This window comes from Pteronotus mesoamericanus, unplaced genomic scaffold, assembly GCF_021234165.1.
Source record: "Pteronotus mesoamericanus isolate MK-2021 breed Mesoamerican mustached bat unplaced genomic scaffold, CSHL_Meso_final contig_181, whole genome shotgun sequence".
NCBI classification, from domain to species: Eukaryota; Metazoa; Chordata; class Mammalia; order Chiroptera; family Mormoopidae; genus Pteronotus; species Pteronotus mesoamericanus.
In genome coordinates, this window is record NW_026555077.1 from 3,064,229 (window position 1) to 3,086,445 (window position 22,217).

The following is a 22,217-nucleotide window of genomic DNA, read 5'->3' on the forward strand; positions in this document are numbered from 1 at the left end:
ATTTTTTTTAAATGAAATCATAAATGGAGTCATTTTCTTGATTTCTCTCTCTGATATTGGTATGAGTATGTAGAAACACCACTGATTCTGGATATGAAATTTATATCCTGCAACTTACTGAATTTGCTCGTTAGTGCTAACAGTTTTTGCTGGAGTCTTTAGGGTTTTCTGTATATAGTGTCATGCCATCTGCATCATTTGCAGGTAGTAACAGTTTAACTTCTTCCTTTGTGATTTAGATTCATGTTATTATTATTATCCAGGAAGAACAATTATTAAAGCCAGCGCAGATCAAACTTTCATTTGCACATGAACCACTTGAGGATTTTGTGCAAAGGCAGATTCTGATTCAGTAAATCTGGGGCAGGGCCTGAGATCCTGCATTTCTGACAAGCCCGGGTGATGGCCATGCTGCTGGTCCGCAGATCGCACTTTGAGTAGCAAGACTCAACTATAAGGAACTAACCGAGGAGCAAGCCAGGTGTCACAAAAAAGGGACTGGATAAGATAACCATTGTCATGAAACAACCAAGAAGCCTGACAGTGGAGATCTTTATCATCAAGAAAAAAAGTGAGTAAGACACATGTATCAAGGTCATAAGCTGAAATGAAAAGATGGGAACAAAACAAAATGTTTGGGGTGAACTAGGGTAATGAAGTATGGATAGCTATATGATGTTTCTCCTGGGGGACTCTTTTATAGCTTTAAAGAGAAGGAGGAATAAGCCACTTGAAAGCAGGTGGGAAAAATCAGCCACCTGAAAGAAGGACCCAAAAAAGACTTCATCAGCAATTAGTCTTTACTAACAAAATATTTAGGTGTTCCTAGACTTTGAAAGCTTATGTATTTCTTAATAGACTGTCAGAAAGATTTCTTAGATTAAGTTAGCACTTATCACTCAGATTATGATTTACCATATTTCTTGTCTTTTTAGTAAGAGTATGGTGGTTCTTCTAGGAAGAATCACAAAGCAGACATCTTTATTTGTAGCGGTTGGTGACTCTGGAGTTCTATATCCAATTCTCCCCTTCCTAAAAATCCTAGTCCTTAGATGTTAACAAAGAATAACATATGGTCAATTGGGTTGGCTGAACTGATACTTAATACCCAAAGTTACTGATACTGAGCAGTTACTCTTAAGAAGTTAAAAAAAATTGCATGGAGGTGCTAGAAGTAAGAGGTTTGGGTGTGGGAGAATAAAGCTATTCACTCTTCCATTTTTACCCAAACCCTGTACAATGCAGGAAATGTGCACAGTCATGAAAAATTCCGCACTAGAAATGAAGCACTTTGTTTACTTTATGTTACTTTAAGGTGTAAAACACCTTAATTATGAAAAACTTTATATGCATTAAATACCTTTAATTACATGCAGAATAGCTAGTGTAGATTAAAGAGATGTAATCTGAATTCAGCAGCCACACTTTAACTACATTACATGTGGCCTTTTGCTTTAACAGAAGCTCCCACATGATAGTTATTAAAATAGCCTATTCCATTTGGAAGATATTATTTATGGGTTTTTTGGGTGGGGGAAGGTGGCAAGCTCCATAATAATAGCATCCTAAAGACTTAGGTTCAAATAACCCCAACATATGTGAAACAAAAATATTAATACTTTCTGTGAACATGCTTTATCAGACTCATCAACCTATTAATGAAAGCTGTTGAAAAGAATTCCAACTATAGACCTGATGGGCAGAAATTACATCAATGGTCTAAGCATCAGCCCTTCTCATCAGTCTAACAATGGTAAATCGTTGAGTCATAGCCGGGTAAAGATTCTAGAGAAAGTGAACATGTGTAAACTGTATTCCCTTGGGAAAAAACAATAATGATAATTAAAATAGCAACTAATTTTTGAACACTTACTATGTATTAGGTGTCATGCTTCAGTTATGTTATCTTATTTAATACTCACAACAGCCTTTGCTATAGTCATGATAATCCATTCTCTTCTAAAAATGAAAGGCTGAAGTTTCCAGAGGCATTGTGAACCTTAGGGTCTAACCTTTACTTGCAACCACCCTGCTAGTACGTGGAGGATCTGGATTCAAGCTCAGGTCTAGGTGGCTCTAGAGTCTGCTCATAACCAGTACAACTATTGGCCTCTAGAATTATCAAATTCATGACAACAATAAAGATTATTCATAAAATTTTTCAGGACATCCCTTCATCCTTTAAAATAGCAGTGGCAGATTACATCCTTTAGGATGCTAAACACTATGTGACTTTCCAGATTTTTTTAATGGGGACAGATAAGTTATAAACTGACCATTTGGAAAGCCAATTAAGCCCTCAAAATGCCATAAGATTGACCATCTCTTGCTGTTTTATTAGACTACATGCATCTATGTGCAAGACTTAGTGTCTGAAAGATACAATAAAATGTCAAGACCCAGTACTAACTGCTTCCTTCCTCTTCCTGAGTTCTAAGTGTTCTCAGTTCTAGACTTGCCTTTGATATCCAAATATACTAAAAAAAAAAAAAAAAGCTTTGTGGTCATATTAAAAAATCACATCACAGTGGCTTTTATAAAAGGTTCAACAGTATGCCATTCTTATCAAATGCTAGCTCATACAGTAAGAGTGGAGCTTCTTACTCTGCCTGAACTTTACTCTGTCTGAACTTCTGCAGTTTTGCCCCCTCTTCCGGCCCAGTTTAGTTTACTAATGAACTTTACCTGTAAGTCCTGGCCTATCAGGAATCAGTGCTGGGCATGATAGGATACAGATCAGTAATCTCAGCCTTAGCAGAAAAAGGAAAAGTGCGTACTCACTGCAATACAGGTGTTTTACAGACATAGTTCCGTCCTGACAACAAATATATGCTGTGTCATTATCCATTTTAAACATGGGGACTATGGAAACTCAGAGGCGTGAAAGTATTTGACCAAGATTTCATAGTTTTATTGTTTAACAAAACAAAGCAGAGAAAGAAAGTGGGACCTAAATACTGGTTTCTTATTTCCACGACTAAGTATTATAACAATATAATTTTGACTCTGTCATCCCAGATTTTGCACACCGAATTAAAAAAATCAAAGTTCTTTATTTTGTGTGATCAACTTAAGCTTATATCTCATTTTGAAAGCTGCATAAGAATGTTCCTATCTTATGCAGACTGCCCTGTGGTAGATACAGACATCAAAGCCAAGTTATATTGACCCTAGCAGCAGCTGGGAAGGCTGGAATCTATAGTGGAATCAGCTTCTGGATATGCATTCTGCCTACTTGCACCTAATTAGTAGAAACAGTATGCAGTTAAAGATGGAAGCAATGGGCTCCTCTTCTGAGTCTGAATGCTGCGCCTTTCTACTACTTTTATTCCCTTTTTCTTTCCTGTTTGAAAGGTGTTTAGGGGGATGAAAATTGGGTGGAGATAGGGGCAGAGGAAGGAGTAGGAGGGCAAACAGATATACTTGGCTGTCATATAAAAGGCTCTGACTGTTCCCCACCTAGAGGCCCTTATAGAAATACATGTTCAAGCACCTAAGGTCTGAGATGGACCACAGGCTACTGAGTATCATCTGCAAACTTTTATGTTTTCCAAAAAAAAGTTGCTGGAATTGCTGCTGAGTCCAAAAAGGTAAAAGTATTCTGGGCATCATGGTGAGGTACTAGAAACAAAAGAAATTTCATTATCCCATGCATCAATAAACTTTTTTTTTTTTTTGTAGTTCTAGTAGACACATGTTTAAAAAAAAAAATACAGTGGAGTTAGAGAAGGCCCAGAGGAAGTTAAGAAGGAAAGGGCCAGAAAATGTGGTCCATACATACAGTGCTTCACCCAGGGAGAAAAATGTAATGGTAAAGATGACCCAAGTCTGTGAAACCCAAAGCTACAAAATGGTTATAAGGAAGAGAAAGTTGAACACTACATTTTAGTGATCAGGAATGGGGTATGTTTTTACGGAATATAGAAGCTTTGAAAACTCCTAACCTGAAAAAAATACACTTCAGACAGATGAGATTGAATTCTCCTTCCTGCATGGCCATGGTGGAGTCAGAAAGCCTTGACCAGGGACTGCCCCCGACTCCCTCTGTGACCTGGGGTGAGTGCACTGTGTCTGTTTCCTCTTCTGCAAAGTGGGAGGGGGCTCTCACAGGGCTGCTATAGGAGTAAATGAGAGGATACTGAAACGTTCACCATAGTATCTATCATATGATAGATACTCAGTGAATGCTGATGCTCTTCCTAATAGAACACGGAGCTCCAAAAGATGATGTCACAAGAAAATAAGAGGTGATCGATAAAGAAAAGATCGTTTTTTAAATCAGTGATATTTTGTAAAATAGCTTTAATTATAAAGAAACATGTACACCTCAAAATAGGCCCAATGGTAGCCTTCCAAAACCGCAATACTACAACAGATGGTCATTGATATTTATGTAAAGCGGGAATCTCCCAACACTCCTGTAGTAAGCAGTGTTGGCTCAAGGCTGTTTCAATATTTACCCACTCAATTGTTTAAGTGCTTTTGCCACTATGATGAACATTCTCCTACACATAAACACATGTATTCATCATATGTTACGTAGGTTGTATATATTTTTTCCAGAATCCCTGAACTCATTTTTTTCACCTGTCTCTCCCTTTAAATACTTTCTTCAATTAATTCATCCTTGTTCCAGATGTTCATAAATATACAATGTGTCCCACTTGAAATCCTCTCATAAGATATCTTTAAAGTTGTAGTGTGAATTAGTGTAATATGCTATACATTTTAGGATGAAATTGTATAATTTATCCATATTTGTATTAACTACATTTTATTTTTTTAAAGAAGGTGCTTATTCTTTTTTTTTTAAAGATTTTATTTATTTATTTTTAGACAGAAGGGAAGGGAGGGAGAACAAGAGAGAGAGAAACATCAATGTGTGTTTACCTCTTGAACGCTCCTACTGGGGACCTGACCCACAACCCAGGCATGCACTCTGACTGGGAATGAACTGGTGACCCTTTGGTTTGCAGACTAGCACTCAATCCACTGAGCCACACCAGTCAGGGCTGTATTAACTACATTTTAAAAGATGTCTCAAAGGAGAGAAACATAAAGCACAAATTCCTTTCATAAATTGTGGTATCCAGGTGATGGATGGCAGACAAGAAGAGGTAAAGCAAAGAATAGGTTTGGCAGTAAAATTGTGCCATTTCTGAGTTCTTCATGCAATTAATTACCTGCTACACTTAGTTATGAGGCAAGTCACATTTCTCAACATATACTTTCTATTTCTGGTTAAAGAAAAGTCAGTCTCCCTGTGCCCCTTCCCAAAGACCAAGAGTTAGTTGAATGAAGAAGATACATGTGATATCACCTCAAGCAATGCCATCCTAAAGAAATCCATGCCTCTAGGATTCACCTTGTTGTCCAGGATAGCACAATACTTTGAATAAGGAAAGGTGAGAGCTCTTTCCATATCAGCCTCTACAATAAGTCATAATGATATATGGCAGGGCAGGTGAGGGAAGAAAATGTAGAAATTGAGTAGACAACAGAAGCTAACAGCTGCAGATAGAATCACAAACTTAAAAAGGATTCTCAACAGCTTGTGGAAAACGGACACCAATGATTTTGCAAATTCCTGTATGATGCTCTGGAGGAGGGAGGTTGTAGAAATGGTGCCTGCTACATTTATGTATTATTTAAATTAAAATTGGTTTGTGTTGTTTTTATTCATTCAACCCAAATTTTTTGAGCACTTGTTCCTTGTTAATAGTGTGGCACTAGAGCCACATCGAAATACCAAGACGCTGTTCTGCCCTTGAATGTTTGCAGTCCAGTAAGAATAAAAATTTTACCATATCTTTTGAGGCAGTGATAGTACATATGGGTGTCACCAATAGAAGACATGGGTAAGTGACATGTTTGAAATACAGAGTATGGAAGTTAGCCAATTTTGGAGATTCAAAGATAACTACCGGCGTAATGATGTAGCCCATTTTTGAAGGTCAGGGCATAGTCAATGTCAGAGTTTTACCCACATCCATGAGACTAGAAATCCAGTTCAATTAAAATAAATGGTACTCAACAATCCCAACTCATTCCATTCTACTACCTTAAGCACCTTCAGAGAGTTGAACAGGAAAAAGGTCCCAAGTGCAATGAAATTAAGTTAGGCCCATGAAGAAGGTTAGGCAAAGTTTGTCTGGTGCTTAGATGCTTCTCAGCTTCCCAACCTTCAAGACACCTGAAGGTTAGTCTAATGATCACTTCACATAGATTCATCTGCCTTTGGAGAATGTATGATGTTTATACCTCTAAAGGTCAGAAGCAAAACAATAGCCATACGTTAGTCCAGATAATGAATAAAGAAAAATAGTGCCAGCTAAATGAGCCTAGGTTACCAAGTATGTGGTATATTGAAGATAAGAAAAGTATTAAACAGTCACAAAGCTGAGAGTGAGGGCTTCTCTTTCACAGTCATTGACCAGCAACAGAATCCAGCCGCCACATACAAAGAGAACAAAAGGATGACCTCAAAGTAAACAGGAAAACTGGTCTGACTAGTGTGGGAGGAAGGGTGGTTTGAAAAGAGGGGAAGGAGCGGGAAGAGGAAAATAAAAGCAAAGCAGTACAGAGCGATTATTATATATGCACAGAAATACTCTAAATAGAACATTTTTTTTTGGAATATTTTCTCCTTTATTCTAAACAGCTGCCACACCACAATGATATATTTTACAGTTGTTGTTGCTGCTGTGGAGGTTTAGAATATGTGCCAAAATATAACTGTTAGCTCAGTGTAGCCCTTATCCTAAAATGAGTATTCTCTGTTGGACAACAATTTGCTATGATTTGTACATTTTTCAAGACTTTTTTTTCATCTTGTAATCCAAATGAGTCAAGGATGATAGTTTTCAGTTTACCTTTAATATTAATTAAGTTGATTAGGTTTTATTCTCTAGGATTTGATGAAGAAAAAAATAGAAATAAAAGGTAGCATTTCACAATACTGTTCAAACAGAGAAACATGGCATTTTTAAAATGCAGTAACATTGTAATTTTATTTTACTTGACTATAAGTTCTTTAAGTACAAAAAAGTTTATACACTTTTATCTTTGTATCCAGTGCATAGCATAATGCTGCGCACATTTAACCATTCAATAGTTGTCTGTTGCAGAAATGAATAAAATAATCTATTTCAATTAGTTGGTTGGGTAATTTCTGTTACCAGTTTGTGACATGAGAGCTTCCATAACTACATCTTGGGCCCATATCAAACACCTCAATCACAGTGCTCTACACCTTAAATCTAGACATAGCCTCAGAATGCTTTTCAGCCCTGAATTCCAGGCAGCTGCACCCTATTAAGTCAAAGTTAGCATTTAGAGTGAAATCTATTCCTATCCCTGCAATAGAGAGCTTCGCCATGCAAACCATAAGCAGGAAATGTTTTTCCTAAATTTCTCCTCAGCATAAACAAGGCTGATAATTATTATACCCATGCGCATATGTACTTTATAGTCTGTTATTCTGTCTTCCTCTCTTACAAGTTGCTATGTGTATCTATAAATCTTGAGGACACCACGGACCCAACACAAGACAGTCTTTGCTGATATCCTTTTTATAAGTAAAATTAATTTGTGCTTTTAGATTATTATTGATATTTATAAAATTTGACTTTTTTGTTATCTGAGGTGCGTATTTATTTAGATCTGTCTAGATCACTATGAAATCATGAATACCTGGCACACATGAAATGTTTAATAAATATTTATCAACTGGATTATAAAACTTGCAGGTCCTACAACTTTCTTTCTCTCTCCTGTAGACACTTACCCTGCTATGCATGAGTATCTGGGACAGTTTCTGCCTGTCCTGAATGCCACAGAATAGCCCACAATAGAGTCTGCGACCCACAAATTACAAACTTCACTCTAGGCAGGTCTCTGGTTTAATGTGAGCCACGTCCAGTGGTACATTTTTTAGGAATCCCTTTTCCACTAGCACGGTAGCAGGTCGGCTCTGAGAATGTTCTGTTGCCCCATGCCAACAAGCCATACAGCTAGAAATAAACAGGGCCCTGGGCACCCTACAAGAACTGAAAACTATACTGTCCTTATCTTTCCACCTTATATGACCAGTCTTACTTTTCTTCCCTTATCTGTTACCTTGGCATTCACTTTGTGTCAATGTCAACGCCACCCACTTTGCATATGGATAATGGAGCAGAACAATCAGAAGGAAATCCAGATTCTTTTACCTTTATTCTATCAGCTTCTTTTCTTCCAGGGTCAGATCTTGATTCATTACTTCATCAATGTCCTGGCTTTTAACCAAAACTCATAGAGTTGACAAAGAACATCCTGTGCTCAGAATGTCCGTGCTTCCCCCAGTTGTCCTTGATCCCTTCTACACTCTTCTAAATCAGGCTCTCATTGACCACCGACGGGGTCAGTATCAGGTTTGAATTAGTTACACCAGCTTGGGCATTTTGTTTCAGACTGCCTATTCCTTTCTGTGAAGGCAAGGCTACACCAGTAATCCTTGCAAAGAATTTTTTATTCCAAAAACATTGACTGAGTACTCACTTTATTTAAAACACGGTACCCGGCATCAGAGCTACCAAGGAATAAGAGGCACATCCTTGTGGTCATGGAGCTCATATTCTAGTAAAAGAATAACATAATCCACTAACTTACAATTAAGTATTGAGTTACAATTGTGTTGAGGTGCTATAAAGAAGAGGTATAACGTGCTTTAAAAGCATAAAAAAGGAAACCTGACTTGTTTTAAGAGTTAAGGAAGGCTTGTGTTAAGCCTTGACTGGCAGGAATTAAACAGGTTAAACTTTAGGAGGAGTGTTCAAATCAGAGGGAACAAAACATATAAAGCCTACTAGGAAGAAGAAAGCATGCACATTAGTAGACCTGGTAAAACTCTAACATAATTGGAAAGAAGAAAAGAGCAAAAGAAAGAGTGGTAAGAGAGAAGGCAGGAATAATACCTAGAAGGCTTTATGTGGGGCCTCATAAGATAGGATTTTTATCTGTACTGTGACATCAGTGGGAAGCCATTGAAGAATTCTAAACAGGGGAATAATGCGTATTTTTCAAAGATGGTTCTGGCTGCAGTGTGGAGAACGAAGGGAAGAAAATACAAATCATGCCAGGAGACCAGTCAGGGTACTGAAGCAAGAGATGATTGCAGCTCAGACTGAGAAAATGAAATGCCAATGGAGATGGAGAGAAACACATTGACACAATAGGTATTTGGTAAAAGTGATAGAATTTGACCACAGTTATGAGGAGGGTGAAGAGGAGCTCGTGATAATGTCTGGACTGAACAACTAGGCAGCTGACTGCCCCAGTCACTGGGATTGGACACAAGAGGCATAGAATGAGTTTGGAAGACTGGTGATGAATTTGTTTCTGGACATAGGTCAGATCTCTAAGTAGAGGTGTAATGTTAGCATTAGGTATATGTGGCTGGGGACAAGAGAAAACAGGGATCAAAAATACACACTTGAAAGAGAAGCTGTGGACAAGGGTTAGGAGGGCTAAGGAAAGAGGCCCAAGAGAAGGGAAGAAAGCCCAGGCTAAAATCTGAAGCCCTGACTGAAAAGGATAGGAAGAGGGTGACGAACCAAGAAAGGAAACTAACAGATTACCAGGAAAACTTACCTTCATTTTCTAAATTTTCTTTTTTTTATGGGCCAACTTGAAACTTTATTCCTTTTTTTATTGTTTATTCTATTACAGTTGTCTCAGTTTTCTTTTTCCTTTTGTCCTCTTCCACCCAGCCCACCCTTCTCACCCGCAGTCGGTTCCCTCCCTGTTGTCCATGAATCATTCATACCCGCTCTTTGACTTGTCTCTTCCCCTTCCTTCCACTATCCCCCCTCCTTCCTCCCCTCCTACTGTCAGTCTGTCCCATGTTTCCATGTCTCTGGTTCTATCTTTCTCGTTGGTTTATTTTGTTCATTAGATTCCAGTCATAAGTGAGGTCATATCGTATTTGTCTTTTGCCAACTGGCTTATTTCACTTAGCATAATAGTCTCCAGTTCCATCTATGCTGTCGCAAAAGGCAGGACTTCCTTCTTTCTTTCTGCTGCATAGTATGCAAATTTAATAAAATATTACATAATAAATAAAAGCAATAGTCATTATTTTAAAGGAAATGCATCAGAACATTCATGGTACATCTAAATTGCCATGCTTTTAAAACAATAGATGCTGTGGGGAGGGTGTATAAGGGGGACTGAATGGTAATGGAAAAAATATAATAAAGATTAAATAAAATAGAACAATAGAATTATAGCAACTAATAGTGATAAGCACAGAAAACATAAAAATACCAGAAAGTGTCAGTTTCTTTTGCCTTTACTCCTCCCATCAATATTTGTGTGGCACTGAAAATACAGTAAAGTAGAGGTATCTTCTTGGAACTGTACATTTTCCTATTAGTAATGCATGTTCCTTATCTCATGACCTGCAAGGTATAGAATTCCCCACTAACCAGTTTGCACCACAGTCTGCCAACAAATATTTATTGCACGCCTACTATGTGCCATAGCTCAGGATGCAAGATGAACAAATAGCCATAGTCTCTGCCATCTTGGAGTTTACAGTTTACGAAGTAGGTGGACAATTAAAAACAAGTGCACAAATAAAAAGATAACTACAAATTATGTTCAGTGCTGTAAAGGAAAACCATAAGATGCTATGACAGAATATACCATGAAAACCTAATCTTTTTTTGCATGTTGGTGGTGAGGGATCGGGGAAAAGAATCACTCTAAGTGGCATTAAAACCTATGTATAAAAGACAAGTAAGAGGTACCCAAGAAATGGTTGGAGGAAGCACAGCAGGCAGAGGCAAGAGCATGCATGACAGATCTGATGAATATGAGGATGGAACCAGTGCTGTGGGAGGGTTTGAGTGGAGGGAAGAGCAGTGAAGTGTGTGCCTACAATGGAAAGCAGAGGCTGATCTTGCAGGACCTCTAAGCCAGGGAAAGGATTCAGGATTTCATTCTAAATGCAATAAATCTGTTGATAAGACTCATATATTCTAATTTATGTTTTGAAAAGATCAGTTATTTAAAAGAATTAATTCATAAGAATTAATTTAAAATAAAGCAGGGGGAGCTTCTGCTTCTGCCCATGAAGGATTAACTGCTATGGGAATTATCTTCCTGCCATAAATTACTAGAACACACACACACACACACACACACACACACACACACACACACACACAGAGTTTTCAGATCATAAGACTGATTTTTGTGGGAAGGGAAACAAAGCAGGTGAGCCCTCTGATTGCCCCAGAAGACCACCTGAAAGTACTGTCCAGGACACAGCTCAGAGAAGGAAACCTAAACAGAGCCCCGTGATTTCACTGTGTACAGGAGACAAGAGATCAGAGTTTGGAAGGGCTGACATGCCTAGTTAATGGGCAGAATATCAAAGGATATCATAATATCAAGTGGTCTGATATGTATGTAATTAGAGTTCCAGAAAGGGGGAGGAGGGTTAGAAAAAATATTTGAAGAAATAATGGATGGAATTTTCCACACTAAATGAGAACTATTAACCTACAGAGCCAAGAATCTCAACAAACCACAACCAAAATAAACATTAAAAAATTACATCAGAGATCATTCTAATCAAATTAATGGAAAAAAACAAAATAGAAAACAACACCTTAAAAGCAGCCAGAGAAAGACAATATATGTACAAAGAAAGATAAGAATGAATAACTGTAGACTTTTTATCAGAGATCTAAGACGACGAATGACAGTTTTAAAGGGCTAAAGTAAAAAGCGAGTACTGTTAGAATACATTTTATATCTAGAAATAAAATCTTTAAAAAAATGAAGATAAAATACTTTTTTCAGACCAGCAAAAGGTGAGAGAATTCACTGGCAAAAAATTTGTATTTGTGTTAAAGGATGATCTTTAGCCAGAAGGAATATGATAGCAGATAAATGTTCAATCTGCACAGAGGAATAAAAAGCAATAGAATTGCTAAAGTACAGGTCTTTTACATGCTTGATTAAATTTATTTCAAGGTATTTTATTATTATTTTTTGAAGTAATGGAGGATGGGATTGTTCTCTAGGTTTCCCTTTCTGACAGTTCATTATTGGTGTATAAAAATGCAATTGATTTCTGAATATTTATTCTATATCCTGTTACTTTACTGAATTCATTTATCAGTTCCAGTAGTCTTTTGGTGGAATCTTTAGGGCTCTCTATATTCAGTATTACATCATCTGCAAATAATGAAAGTTTTACTTCTTCCTTTTCAATTCGAATGCCTTTTATTTCTTCTTCTTGTCTGATGGTTATGGCTAAGACTTCCAGAACTTTGTTGAATAAGAGAGGTGAAAGTGGACATCTCTGTTTTGTTCCTGATCTCAAGGAAAACACTTGTATTTTTTTGTCCATTGAATATGATGTTGGCTGAGGGTTTGTCACATATGACATTTATTACATTTAGGTATGTTTCCTCTATTCCCACTTTGCTGAGTTTTTATCATAAATGGGTGTTGGATTTTATCAAATGCTTTTTCTGCATGTATTGATATGATCATGTGGTTTTTATCCATTTTGTTTATGTAATATATCACATATATTGTTTTGTGGATATTGAACAAAACTTGCATCCCAGAATAAATCCCAGTTGATCATGGTGTATAATCTTTTTAATGTATTGCTGGATCTGGTTTTGTTGAGAATATTTTGTTGAGAGTTTTAGCATCTATATTCTTCAGGGATATTGGCCTATAGTTTTCTTTCTTTGAAGTGTCTTTATCTGGTTTTAGAATTAGGCTAGTGCCACCCTCATAAAATGAGCTTGGGAGTCCTCTCTCCTCTTGAATGTTTTGGAATAGTTTGAGGAGGTTAGGTGTTCTTTGAATGTTTGCTAAAATTCACTCCACAGGGTGGTGCAAGATGAAGTCTAGAGGGTGAGGCCATTGCCTTTGCCCAAGCTGATGCCACAGGGAGTGAAGTGTTCCACCCAAAAAAGAAGGCATCGAGGATGACTCAGCATAGGGATCCTGGAGGCTGCCTCTTCAGCTTCCCAGAGCCACAAACCCCAGATTGTCTTCACACAACTCTAGTCTGCTCTGCCCTCCCTCCGCTGGAGCCCACAATGAGTGGCTACAAACAAAATTTTGTGTGCTGGCCCTTTAAGAGGATCCCTGTGTCTATAAAGGTCTCCTGTCTCTCCCCGGTGGAGAGAAACCTAATGTTATGTGGGTGCCTCTTCCCAGCTCTAGTTCTGTGGGCTGGGGAGTCTGGCTAGGGGTTTAGATCCCACACTTCTCAGGGGGAACCTCCCACTGCTGAGCTATCCCTCTGGATCCTCAGCCACTGCCCATGGGAGCAGGGCCAGAATTTTTCACATTTCTGTCTTTCCTACCAGTCTCGATGTGGTTTCTTCTATAAATCTTTGGTTATAAGGCTTCTCTCCAACTAGTCTTTAGTTGGTTATTCAGGATTCTTTTTCTATAATTTAGTTGTAATTCCAGTTTGCTCCTGGAAGGAGGGTAATTCCAGTTTCTACCTACTCCTCTGTCATCCGAGATTGTCAATTTTAAATAAATAAACAAATCTCAACTACCTACTATCCATAGAAACACAAATTCTGGGTTTGACTGATTTTTCAATATAGGTTCCTCAATTTCTTAAGCTTTGAGTGCTTTGAATGGAATCTGTAGGTTTTTAGATTATTGTGATATATAGAATTTTCCTCACTTAATCAAAGGAAATACTTTTTGTTGCTAAATTAAACATATTGTTTGCTCAATGGTTATACCTTGATAATTGTACAGACTCATTTAGGAAGGAATTTATAAAATACAAGCATACCCAAGGCTAAGATTTCTATTCCCATACTTTGTTTTCTCATCTGTCACTCTCTATCAAGTGGAAGACTTTGTAGCCCATTGTTGTCAAAACCAAAATATCAAAATACCAAGGCCTTAGAATTTTCTTCCTTGACTCTTGTCTGAAATGAGCCATAGTTGATAACGACTATAGAATCAATTTATGCATTTTACAAAAACAAAAATAGCAAGCATTTTACCATCCAAGTAATGGTCCCATTGGAATTTAATATAGTCTGTTTCAAAGAGATAATCATATTATTTTACTCACACCACTATTTTCAAATATAGTATGGCCCACTTCAAAACACAACAATTATTTACCATGAAATAGTTTAAAATATGGGAATCATACGCTGTTCGTATAAAAATAGACCTATGTGTTATAAAATCATTCTTTATCACTTTAATTAGCATAGCCTGGATGTGATAAGAACAGTGACCCTACAGGTACTTACAGCAGCCACCGTCATCTTGAAGGCACCCTACTTGGCAAAAGCACTGCAAACTGGAGGAGGAAGTAAAGGGGTTGTTTCTTATGCTATAATGTATAGAGAAGGGTACAGGCTGGCTAGAGACTTTAATATAGGCCATTAGCCATATGTGTAAACAATTAATGAATGACAGACCTAGTTATTCTTCTCATGTTAATTTTTCTTTCATCAGGAAAGGATTGCCGAGGGCACACAGCACTGTAGTGTGCCGTGTTCATCTTGCTGACTGTGTGTAGGCATTGTTTCAAAATTATACTCAATGGTGCCCTTGTGGTCTGAGAAATTTACAGACGCTTTCTTCTTTTTTCATTAAGATCACCATTGTGCTATAGTTCTTGAAGGGCCAATTACTGGTTATTCGTTTCATGTATGTCATCAGTTCATTGCTGAATTGCTAAGGGGGATCAGAACATTATTAGAGGAAGGAAAATGCAGACGGAAAGAAACGCTTTTGTTACGTAAACTTCGTCTACAGCTCATAAAATCTTATAAGGTAAAAATTTTATTCTCCAGAAATCCTCTTTAGAAGAATACTGTTATTTGTTTGGAGAAAGTGCTTTGGTGAGCCACTGGTGGAGTGGAGTATACTGTCTATCCAGGATTGTCATAAAAGTGCTATCCATGTGATAAGGAGAGGAATTTGAGGAGGAAGCTGTGACTGTACAATGTGGTCATACTCTGTGACTCCCTCAAGTATTCGATAAAATTACTAAACTCAAGAAATATTTGGTGAAAGAGAATTCAGTGTGTCTGTGTGTGTGTGTGTTTTAGAAGAGGGGCAAGGCTTTTTACCCAGAGATAAGATGTGAAATTGGGGCAGCATGTGTGGAAAGGTGAACGCCTTTTATGGAGTGAGTGCTGCTGTGAGCTGATGCATCCAAATTTGAGCATTCTCCTGAGAGCCACGCTATATATCAGGGTTAGTTAGGGAGCACCTGAACCCCTCACGAAGCTGCCAGCTCACTGAGGGCCCAGAGAGTGTTCTTCATGTCCTCATCCAGCCTTCCACGGTGCAGAGCACTGTGTCGTGCACTTAGCGGGCCTTTAGTAAATAGTCGTACAAAAAAAACAAATGAAAACAAGCTCACCTTGTTTTACCTTAAAAATACTTGTGTAGATAAAAACTCAGTAAACTTTAATTTCTTTAGTTTAGGCAAATAATGAGTATCCCGAGTCAATGGATATCGTACATGGCAGTTGTGATTAGAGATGCTTTGGCTAGGGGAAATGTCCATGTCACTAACAGAAATAGGAAAGTTGAAAACAGAGATATTGAGTGTGGAACAAGTTTTATATGGTAAGAGTCTATTAGAATACTTGGCAGTTGTTTAACGTCTTGAACATATAAGGGAAGGCTTATTTGTTCCACTTGCTGGCAAGTGCTATTTGAATCTCTCCACAAGGGTCCATGATTAATGGCCAAACTGGATCTTGGTCCTACATTTTGACTCTAGGTATAGTGCTCTTACCATTACCCTCAGCTGCTTTCTGCTATAAACTAGAACTTTGTTAACAGAGAATGGCCCTTTTACATTTCTGCTGCCTTTATGTGTTAATCAAAAACAAACAAAAAGTAAAACCTTCATTCCATTTCCTCTGTTCCAAAAATTCCCAAGGTTCAAGCTATTTTTATTCATTGACATTAAAACCTGATTCCTTCCTCAAATGCATCTTTTGCAAGGATTGGAAAAAAGTATTCTCTGGAGTAGGCTGTATTATTCTGGCTGCCTGAAAGAAAGCAGAAAGCTACAGTACTCTCTGTGGAATGAACACACCTGTAGCAATTTCTCATGCACATAGCAATTTCATATATGCAATTTCATGGATACAATGCTTAGTAATCTGCTTCATAAGATCACACCTCTTCAGCAAAGAAATACAAACATGGAAATGCAGTTTCCTATGGCTGGTTGAATTAAAGTAGATGGTTGTCTGCTTGTTTATGAATCTTCTACCAACTCAGCTATTGCCAACACAAATACTGATCTAACAGAGCAAGGAAGATAATATCTTTATTGCTTGGCCCTTAGTTATTTCTCTTAAAACTTGTATTTTAATAACTTATGTCTAATATTCATTCCTAGCTAAAGCCTATGAGTTTGAATTTTAAGAAATGACACTTTTGCATCATGTTTTGCTATGTTACTAATATTCCCTTACAGCACAGAGAAGCACAAAAGATTAGTACTTGCTGTGTCAATACCTTCCTTGCGCTATTTGACCTTCCTCTTTTGGAAATTGCTCCTAGCTTGACTCCACACTCCCTGCTCCCAGGACACGCTTTTCTGTTTACTAGCTGTCAAAGTAAATTTATGGTACTGAGTGACACCATTAGAAAGCTTGAAAGAGGGCTTGCTGAGCACACACAGACAGACTTGCATACATGTTAAGTTGAAATTTTGCCAAGAACCTATTAACCAATCCTAATGAACTGCTGTTTTCTATTTAAAACACCATTAGTTTCCTATGGTTTGTTGCTCAGCGTGTAAGCAGCAAAGACACCATCAAATGGTGAGAAAAGGTGCTGCTTCACAAGAAGCCCATACACATGTCCTTGGAGAATTTGAACTTGGCTTTGGTATGAGCCACTTTCTTTCCACTTCTGGAAGTAATCAGGCATTCCAATTATTTAGGATCCTCAGAATACAGAAAGATTTTTTTTTAACACATCTCATTGTTTAAAGGTTCGGGGTAATTTATTTTGCTGCCTGCTGTGCAGAGGCTTATTTTGCCTCTAAAGATTATAACATAACATTGACTATATTGACAACTCTCAATCTATAACTCTGCATTAATAGATTAACAGGGTCCTTCCTCTATGTCTTTGAAGTTTTCCCCTAAAATAGTTTTAAATATTTGATACATTATCATACTCCTTAATAGCAAAATCTTTTGTAATAATAAGAATCAGAGTCCTATTGATAGTGAAAATGGCAAGTCAGTACAAAAAGAGGTTTCTGGATTTATGGAGTTTGCTTTGGGTTTGAATATCTAAGATGAAAGAAGAAATATTAAAATGTCATAAAAATTGTTTTTTTGGTTTCATTTCATTCTCTATCAAATTTCAAGGAATGGGATTTTTAAGGTACAGCATCTCACTATAGTTTCTTTCTTGGAAAGAAGATGCTAAGTGAATAATTTAGGGAGCCAGCTGTATCCTTCAATTCAGCAGACAACAAAAACATATACAAATGATTAATTCGAAAGAACAAGCAACCTAAGAAATACTAAATACTTTTCTCAACAACAGAAAACATTTGTTGGTAGGAAGCATTAAAAATAGTAGCATTGTTCCATTAAGTTTATTTTTTTATACTGTTTCAGCTTCCTTTCCAAGTTAAAACTTTTATCTTTATTATATTATAGCTCTTTAAGCACAACTTGTCTAATAGGTGAGACAGGAATCATAAACATAAATGTACTAACCAGGTGGCAGGTAAGAGGAAAGCCGATGCAGAAAAAGAAGTATAAGTTGGTTACAAAACAGCCCCAGAGATATAAGGTACAGCATAGGGAATATCGTTAATAATACTGGAATAATTATATACATGGGGTCAGATAATATTGGGGAGATCACTTCATAAATTACATAAAGACCTATCCCCAATGCTGTACACCTGAAACTAATACAAAATAATATTGAATGTCAACTATGATTGAAAACTAAAATTTAAAGTTCGGTGGAGGGGAAGAACCTGCTGTGCTCTCTGCATATTTCCTGCAGGTGTCCAGCGCCATGTGAGGCACTCATTCGGAACATTATTAAGCATTTGTGGTTGATTGATTGAATAATAAAATACTGATAAACAATGAAGAACTTTGTAAACTAGAACAATTAAAATCAGAAAGGAAGGGCAAAACCAATCGTGTGAACGTGGCAGATGGCCCACAAAGCTGTGGAGGCCTGAAGCCTGCAAGCTTGCAGGAACCTCATCTTTTCAAGGAACACTGTCAGCAGTCAAGGGGCAGAGGCCTAGCAGAACAGACAGAGGCTGCGCAGGTGATTATCTTCCAGGAACCCAGAGGCTGTTAACCAGACTAGCCAACCTAAGAAACTTGTTTTAGACCTGCAAAGATTGTCCTCACCGTTCTCCTGGAGGGGAAAGGCCATGCACAGCAGCAGCCCCTGCCTGGGTCCCACCAGCAGTAACAGTGCTGTATCCTGAATGATTTGAACAGGTCAGGCTATTGGTTCTTCCCAGCCACAGACCTCACGGTTCTACCAGCACTGAGGAACATAGCAGCACCTTGGATAAACATACCAGAACAAGGCTACTCGAGGACGGGTCTCACTGCTGGCACTCTCAGACCCGGTCAGCTTTCCCTTTCAGTGTCCCTTTTCTGTTTCCTTCAGAACTTTTCAGAAGGCATGTTTCCTTGTGCTTTTTCCTCTATTTAATCTCATTAGTCTTTAAAAAAATGACCTGTGAACACTAGCAAGCAGGGAAGGTGTCTGAGTGGCCTATACACTTCGCTTCCTTCTGACACACATCAGCAGAAAGGAGAAAGACTCCGAGATGAACAATCCAGGATTGTGAGATTCAGATGATTTATATACACAGGTGCCACAGGTACATCGAGGAGGAGAGGAACTAGGTGTGTTCTTTCTGGTAAGCTTTAGCAAGCAAACTAAACTATAGCAGGATTTTTTTAAGTTAGGTGACTATGAAAGTTACCTGTATGTGGATTTATTTTGCTTTCATTTCTCTTAAGTGTTTACCTTATAATTTTCTCATATATTTATTTAATTTTCATTTTACTTATTTTTGCTGTTGAAGTTCATTGAAAAGCAGCTTAAGGAGCAAGGAAAAAAGTCATTGGCTACTGGTGAAAAGACAAATTTGAATGTTAGTTCTGCCTACTATTTCTCCAATCTTCAATTTCTTCATACTTAAAGAGATATCAAAACTTTCTGTCAAAGTTGTGGTAAAGATTGGAAGTAGGCATGAAAAATGTTTGGCATGTGATGGGCAGTCAAAAACCGGTAGCAATTTGTTACTATTTTGGGGAAAAAAATCCCAATATTATTTCAGAAGTATTAATGAAAAAGGTCATTTTTTACAGCTAGCCCAGGACAGCAAGATCCAAAATGGTGGTGATAGCATCCTACAGTGGTAGAGAGGAAAATGCTGGTCTAGTTTGCTAATCTGAAGAACTGGCTATATTTGGCTCCCATTAGGAACCTCTTTCTCATTTTGGCAACCACATACAAAACATTCACTTCCTTAAGTACAATAAGTATAGTATTTCTCACATGTATTCTTTTCTCTATTCTCAATGCTACTGATTTCTTTAGGACCTTGATATCTTTGTCCTGGACTATATGATGTCTCAAATAATTTCTCTGATTCTGGTTTTATTTTGTGTCTATTCATTTTATGTATTATTGCTCGATTGATTTTTCTAAGTCACAGTTAAATTTTTGTCACTCACTCTGCTCAAAACCTTCAATAGCACCCTAGTACCTATAAACTAAAACTCAAACTTCAGTCAATAATTCCAAAACATCCATGATCTAAGTGTAATTTACAATTCCTACCTCTATGGCCATCGACCAAACAATTCATTCTCTAAATACAACCACACTTTCTTTTCTTGTCTTTTCCTTCATAAGAAATGTCTGTCCATCTCCGCATGTCTAATTGTCAGCTCAAATGCCCTTTTCCTTTGAAGGCTTATTCTTGTCAGTCTCTGTGAACCCGCTCTTCATCCTTAATTTATATAGCACTTCCTTACCCCCTCCCCAATTCAGTCTGAGCAATAACGAGACAGGGTCTATGTTTTTGTAACTCACTGCCTAGACAAAGGCTTCATGTGTTATAAGAAATCAGTCATTATTTTCAACTAACTAAATAAATGACCTCAAAAGTCTCTTAGATACACATCTCTGTGAAAGAAAACAACAAAATGGACAAGGGAACAAGGATGAATTTCCCTGATAAATCATATAAAAAGGTACTGCAAAAAGTCAAACCCAACCAGTTGTAGTGGACATTTGTCCTCCCTCCTCCATTTTTGCCTACTTGCTGCTCAGCATCTGAGCTCCCTTTCTATGTCTGGAGAAGGCCCCACACATGAAGAAGAGTCTACCACCCACTACGCAACTTCAAAGGAGACTTTGCCACCGTCTCCAGCAACGAGAGCATAGCACCTGGCCCAGGCCTGGCCAGGCAGCTGAGGCCTCTTGGGACTTTGAATGAGGAGCTGTTGCCACAAAGAAGCAGGGATAGAGGAGAATCCATTCGGTGGCTCTGATGGCAGCAGTGATGCCTTGTCTCCAGGTGTAGCCGTGGCATCCGTGCCAGCAGGACAAGCTGCAGCATTCAGTCCTCAGCACTGGTGGCAGTGATGCCATTGCAGAACCGGTGTTCATGGCCTTGGCTGTGTTTCTAGGAGCCCAGCTCCACTTCATCCTGCCTCCTTCCTGGGGCTGGTTCTCCATCCAGCATTCCCAGCAGGTCTGCCCGCTCCACAGGTTCCGTTCAAGAACTCCATTTCCTGCTTATGTCAGCCAGGGTCAGGTCCTGATGCTTGTACCCCTCACCCTTGCCAGACGCGCTGTGCTTGCAAGGCTGTTGGCAGGCCCTTCTCCACCACAGCAAGATTTTCTCAGCTCTGTTTGCATCCTCATTATTCTCATCATTTAAAGTTAACAGCCCTACGTGTTACCTTCACTAATTTTTAGGCAAATGTGTTTTAAAGTCAGATTGCATGTTGATCTCTATAAATAAGCTATCATTTATTTCTTCTAAGCAAATCTGTCTAAATTAGAACTTGCCATCAGGATACCAGTCATGCATTGAAATTCCAAAGTATACCAAAATAGGAAACTGTTTCCTATAATAAATGCTGTCAGGACTGGACTACTTTTATTTCTGTAGACTTCAAAAATACCAGCAATGGTTAGATTTCACACTTCTGCTATGCCTATAAATTCCAAATTTCCCTAGCAAATGTGTCATTAACTAATCATGTCTCAAGGAAACCACATTATTTATAAATAATCCAGATATAGGACATGGTTTTGTGGTTAACAGCTTGGACTCTACTGCCTGAGATCAAATCCCACACTGCAGTGGGATCTTGGACAAGCTACTATTAAGACCTTTATGCCTCAGTTTTCTCATCTTCCAGATGGGAATAACAAAAGGGTTGTTGTCAGGATTACCTAAGATGTCATGCACACAAAATGATAAAAATGATACCTGTCTTTTAGTAAATATCATTGAAATAGCTGCTTTTTATTATATTCTAGAATTCTGCCTGCACAGGAAAGTTATTAGAATGCAGGACAGTCACTTGTGCTATTAGTCAAACAGAATTCGCGTTCTTCCGAGCAGATGGCACTCTCTCCCTCCCTTGTGGTTGGGTGAGGCCATGTTCCTGTTTCTGGCCAATGAACCAGCTGAGCACATTAGAGTGTTTAAATGGCAGTATGAGATTCTCCCGAGCACTCTTTTTCCTCTGGCATGGCAACTAGGAATGTTCGGTATAGTGGAGCCTGGAGGACTAGAGTAATTAAAGTGAGCAGAGCCTTTCTACTACCCTGAGACGAATATGTTACATGAGCCAAGTATGAAACTTCGTTGTTTCAAGCCACTGGCATTTTGGGGTGTTTGTTATACAGAGCAATCTTGACTGCCCTGAGTGATGCAGAAAGCAAGGTGATTATCTGGATATTCCAAGTAAATACAGTATTCTCTATTCAACTGAATACCTTCTCTGGATCACCCAGAGTGGGATAATTCCAATAAAGAGTCATCTGAAGAACACTGCCTGCGTCAATAATGTTCCCAAACACCTGCCTTGTCTGAGCCTTTCCTTTGTGGCCTGAAATTTCATGCTGAAGAGATTTGAAGAATCACTCTCAAGTTG

The 22,217-nt window shown here is 38.2% G+C and overlaps 1 protein-coding gene across 1 annotated transcript in view; it reads right to left on the bottom strand.

Annotated features, from left to right (window-relative positions):
* The window catches only part of SLC44A5 (solute carrier family 44 member 5), a 309,363-nt gene that overhangs the window by 144,418 nt on the left and 142,728 nt on the right, over positions 1–22,217 (bottom strand). The gene's annotated exons all lie outside the window — the stretch shown is intronic.